We start from the raw sequence: 6,000 nt of genomic DNA, 5'->3' as shown, positions 1-6,000 counted from the left end.
GGGCAATTGATAGAACTTTGAATAATTATGATGATATCCAAGCAATGATCATTATATAGGCATCACGTCCAAGATTAGTAGACTGACTCCTGCCTGCATCTACTACTATTACTCCACACATCGACCGCTATCCAGCATGCATCTAGTGTATTAAGTTCATGGAAAAATGGAGTAATGCAATAAGAACGATGACATGATGTAGACACGATCTATCTATGTAGAGATAGACCCCATCGTTTTATCCTTAGTAGCAACGATACATACGTGTTGGTTCCCCATCTGTCACTGGGATCAAGCACCGTAAGATCGAACCCACTACAAAGCAACTCTCCTCATTGCAAGATAAATAGATCAAGTTGGCCAAACAAAACCCAAATATCGGAGAAGAAATACGAGGCTATAAGCAACCATGCATATAAGAGATCAAAGAAACTCAAATAACTTTTATGGATATAAAAAGATAGATCTGATCATAAACTCAAAGTTCATAGGCTCAACAAACACACCGCAAAAAGAGTTACATCATATGGATCTCCAAGAGACCATTGTATTGAGAATCCAGCGAGAGAGAGGAAGACATCTAGCTACTAACTACGGACCCGAAGGTCTACAAAGAACTACTCACGCATCATCGGAGAGGCACCAATGGAGGTGGTGAACCCCATCCGAGATGGTGTCTAGATTGGGTCTGGTGGTTCTGGACTCTGCGGCGGCTGGATGAATATTTCGTCGATGCTTCTAGGGTTTCTAGAATATTGGGGTATTTATAGAGCAAGGAGGCGGTCCCGGGGGCACCGAGGTGGGCACAACCCACCAGGGCGCGCCTGGGCCTCCTGGCGCGCCCTGGTGGGTTGTGCCTCCCTCGGGGCACCCCCAGGCGCAGCTAGGGCCCATTATGTTCCTTCTAGCCCATAAAAATTCTCCGTACAGTTTCGTGGCATTTGGACTCCGTCTAATATTGATTTCCTGCGATGTAAAAAACATGCAGAAAACAGCAACTAGCACTTGGCACTATGTCAGTAGGCTAGTACCAAAAAATGAGATAAAATGACTATAAAATGATTATAAAACATCGAAGATTGATAATATAACAACATGGAACAATCAAAAATTATAGATACGTTGGAGACGTATCAGTGGATACTAGGGATCAAGGCCTAACAAAACCAACTCGATTACATGATCAATCTCATCCAACCCATCACCGTCCAGCAAGCCTACAAAGGAATTACTCACTCCGGCGGTGAGCATCATGAAATTGGTGATGGAGGATGGCTGATGATGATGACGACAGAGGATCCCCCTCTCCAGAGCTCCGAACGGACTCCAGATCTGGCCTCCCAATAAAGAATAGGAGGTGGCAGCGGCTCCGTATCGTAAAACATGATGAAACTTCCTCTTTGATTTTTTCTTGGGAAATAGGAATTTATAGCATCCAGATTAGGGTCAGCAGAGCCTCATGGGGCCCACTACCCACCAGGGCGCGCCAGAGGGGGCAGGCGCGCCCTGGTGCCTAGTGGGTAGCAGGGGGCCCCATCCAGTGGGTCTTTGCTTCAGTATTTTTCTTTTATTCCAAAATAAATCTCCAAAAAGTTTCGTCCAATTCCGAGAACTTTTATTTCTACACAAAAACAACACCATGGTACTTCTGCTGAAAAGAACGTTGGTTTGGGTTAGTTTCATTCAAATCATGCAAATTAGAGTCCAAAATAAGAGCAAAAGTGTTTGGAAAGTAGATACGATGGAGACGTATCAGCAGTCTCATCTAATTGTGTACACATACGTACAACCACGCTGCAAAAAAGACGGCCACATACGTACATACGGGCGTGGTCTCGAACTCGTACAACGATGACGTCCTGTTCATCGGCAGCCAATCGGTTGGGTCTGAACAGAGAAACAACATCATGCTCATCCGGAGACAATGACTGGGTCGGAATGCGTCCTGTTCAACGGGAGCCAACTAGTTTGGACGGAATAGCCGAAATGGGGTCTGGCATATCACAGAATGGAGGAAACGGACTTCTGCTTGAATGCCTATGGTCGAAACAGGATCCTATTCACCGGGAGGGGTGCGGCGTACCGCAAAACAGAGGAAACAGACTTCTCTCCAACCGCCTATGGTCGAAACAGAGTCTTGTTGATCGGGAGGGGTGTGGCGTACCGCAAAACGGAGGAAATAGACTTCTCTTTGAGCGTCTATGGTCGAAATGGGGTCCTGTTCATCGGGAGGGGTCTGGCGTACCGCAAAACAGGACTCCACAGGATACTATTCATCCATAGTCTAGTGCCTCGCTCCAGCCTCCACGGGCTACTGTTCATCCATCGTCGACTGCCTCCAACCTCCACCGGCTACTGTTCATCCATCGTCGACTTCCTCCAGCCTCCACCAGCCTCTGTTCATCCACGGGCTACTGTTCATCCAGCCTCCACCGGCTACTGTTCAACCAGCCTCCACGGGGTCCTGTTCATACAGTGGCAACCGCGTACTAACACGGGGTCTGGTTCATCCAGCGACAACTGCCTACACACGGCTGGGGCCCTGTTCATCCAACCCCCATCGGGAACTGTTCATCCACAGCCAACCAACCGGCTGGACTCACAATGTCTCGACTCATTATACATATCGCGCACGCGGCAGCATGGGGCATTGTCCATCCAGAGGCAACCCAACCGGCTAGCTATGTCTCGCACGGGAGTTCGATCGGCTTCAGTAAGCAGCAGCAGCGATCGGTCTGCTTCAGTTAGCAACGAAGCAGTCGGACGGCTTCAGTTAGCAGCGAAGGGTTCGATCGATCGGCTTTAGTGTGTAGCAGTGCGTTCACTCGGGTTCAATTATAGCAACACAGCTCGCACCACACGCTCGTATGAGAGAGAAATGCGCAAACCACACTGCATCGCTCGGCCCCGACCACCCATTGTAACCGGGAACTCCGCGAAAATTTCCTCGTCCCTCACTTCTACCATGATTTTTTATGTCATGGACGGCCCAAATAATATCATGCAGGTGCGTCCCCGGCCCACCTAGGACGAAAAGTCCATTTTCTGTCATGATTTTTTGTCATAGAAGCAGGAGCCCACCACATCTATGATGATACATGTTTTTGTCACAATTATCGTCATAGAAGTGTCATAATCATGACAATTTTTTTTCTGTTCGGGCCATAATGTCAAGGATGCGTCTTTTTTTGTAGTGCTACTACTAGAATGTGCCATTTTGAAATTGTATATGGTTTCCTACCTCGTGCACCCATTGATTTGTTGCCTCTTCCATCTTCGGGGAAGCCTAATTTGATGCTAAACAACATGCTGAATTGATCTTAAAAATGCATGAGTTAACTAAGGAAAACATTGAGCGTGTGAATGCTAAATATAAACTTGTTGAAGATAAGGGTAGGAAACATGTTGTCTTTGAACTTGGCGATCTTGTTTGGTTACATTTACGTAAGGATAGCTTTTCTGATTTGCGCAAATCCATGCTAATGCCACATGTTGATGGTCCTTTTATGGTGTTGTCTTTTTAGGATGCGAAGATAGAAAGCTCTTCTATGCCTCTGCACCCATTGCACACATTGACCGTCATACACAGACGAACTGGTAATGCTAATAGTGGTAGATCAACATCATAATAGCAGCAAGATCACTCGCAAAAAAAGTAGCAAAATAATCAATGATGCTACGACGGTCATGTACATCTGATAGTGATACTGACTCGTAAATCTCGTCCAGATTGACTCTCGTACCCTACTGATCTGATTTCATTTGCTTCACGACGCGGAATAAGTAGGACATATTACTTTTACTGAACGGTGGTGGCCGGTACGATAGCTTAATCCAACGGAATAGATAAATCCCGAACGTTCGATTTTTAAGCATGTCATGCCGAACTCTTTTCATGGCAACTTTAGTAATAAGGTGATGTTGACAAACATGGCAATTTTCTGATAAAAAATTAAAATGGAACAAAGTTGCCATATGTTAACAACTAAAGTTGCCACCTCGCAACAACTAAAGTTGTCATTAAAAAACGTTCGGGGTGACATGCTTAAATTCTGAACGTTCGGGACTTATTGAGGTCCTAATCCAATATTGGACCAGAACATGTCTATCTACACCGGTGGCGGCAGCATGACATCTTTCCAGGGACCCCAGGTGGGCTGGGCTGAAGCACTGTACATATACCTGGCCATACCTCGGGCCGGGCTTCGGGCCGGGCCTAGCCAAGCCCGACGCAAAAAACCCAGGCCCGAGCCCGGCCCGGCCCGGCCGTCGGGCCCGTTTTCTGGGCCCGAGCCCGGCCCGAACACGTAAAAGCCCGTCGGGCTTCAGGCCGGCCCGGCCCGTCCTTCAGGAAAACGTGAAAACGATGGGCCCGGGCCCGGCCCGGCCCGGCCTTTGGGCTCAAAATCTAGGCCCGAGCTCGGCCCGGGAGCGGCGTCGGGCCGGGCCGGGTTGGGCTTTTTCGGGCCGGGCTGCCCATGGCCAGGACTAACTGTACACTTGTGGCCCAAGTGTGCATGTTTTTTTATTTTTATTTTTTGTTTCATTTTCTTTCACTGTTTTGCGTTTAACTATTATACCAATTGAATTTTGTCGATTACAAAACTTGTCACATAAATACAGGGCAACATTCTGGGTCTGCTCAAAAAGTTTCAGGCCATTAGGAACTGAATATTTTTATAAATTGAAAAGGTCGGTTAAATGGCTGCTGGTCCATTGTTTTAATTCCAGTTTAACAAATCAAATAATGTTGGTTTCTACATGACAAACAATTAGTGATTATTTGAAATATTATGAACTATTTTGTTTGCATTTTTGGAGAAGTAAGTATTTGGCTGCAAATTAAATTTGAATTTGACTTGATTTTTATTAAGTGGCAATTTGCATGTAATTATGATGACATGGCCACCATTAGGGGGAGATTACTGTAGCATGATTCTCGGGGTGTCACACATCTCCTCTACTATTCCATTAGGCTTTGCATGATCGACTTGAATGACACAACCTGCCCACCGGTTGCAACACTCTTGAATTAGACTCCACCGGTGATTGAGTGAACCGATTGTGCATTCAGATGATACCGTCACATTGCGATGATAGTGCTTAGTAATATACTTTCAATATGTGTCCATGTTTTTATTATTCCCTGTAATCAGACCGATGCACCCATTCTCACATGCCATGACCAATGCCTTATCTTCCTTAGACGACAGTTGCTTGACCAAGACCCTTTTTTGTTGTTGCAAGGGCAACATTAACTGCTCCATTATCAACTCCATTGCATGCATCATTTGTTAACGTAATTTCGCCTATGCCGACAGATTCATTTATCAAGTTCATAAAGGAGTGTCAAATACATATAAAAATAATATGATTCAGTCACAAGTTCATGAATGGTGCATCATCATTCATAATTCAAAACATTGCATAATATCAACATATAATAAAAAATCAAACCTTTTTCTGCTTAGGATCGAAGTCATCAACATTGTCAACTCGCTGGCCTAGAAGAAGGTGTCCGTCATGGTCGGCGAAGGGGCTGCAATGCTCATGGGCGGAGTTTTGGTGTTGCCGGTCATCGGAGGTCTCACAGTCTTCATCTGCTTCTTCGCCCGTGGCACCAGTCGTGGTCGCACGATGACGTCTACCTCCACTCCTCCCAAGCCGGTGGGGACCCGACGGTGGCGCCATGAGTCCAACATGCCGGTGTGTGGCCGCGTGGAAGATGGAGCAAGGGAGGCGACGATTGTTGTTGTAGATCGCAGACCCGTGGTACGACCATAAGCGACAGGGGTGGATGCCTGCCCAGCCGCTACGGCGGCGCGCAGAGATTGCTAGAGGCATGGAGATAAAGAGGCCACGACGTGGAGTTGAAGGGGTTGTTTCTTTCCTACCAATGTAAATTGGGCTATTGGGAAAGATCCATGTTCCTCTTTGTATAGGGGGAAAATGTGGTGTTGTTTTTATGACCACCTAATTTTCTCGAGATATAGGGAAGCT

The sequence above is a fragment of the Triticum aestivum genome, chromosome 5D (genome assembly GCF_018294505.1).
Source record: "Triticum aestivum cultivar Chinese Spring chromosome 5D, IWGSC CS RefSeq v2.1, whole genome shotgun sequence".
Taxonomy (NCBI): domain Eukaryota; kingdom Viridiplantae; phylum Streptophyta; class Magnoliopsida; order Poales; family Poaceae; genus Triticum; species Triticum aestivum.
This window is presented reverse-complemented; position numbering follows the sequence as displayed.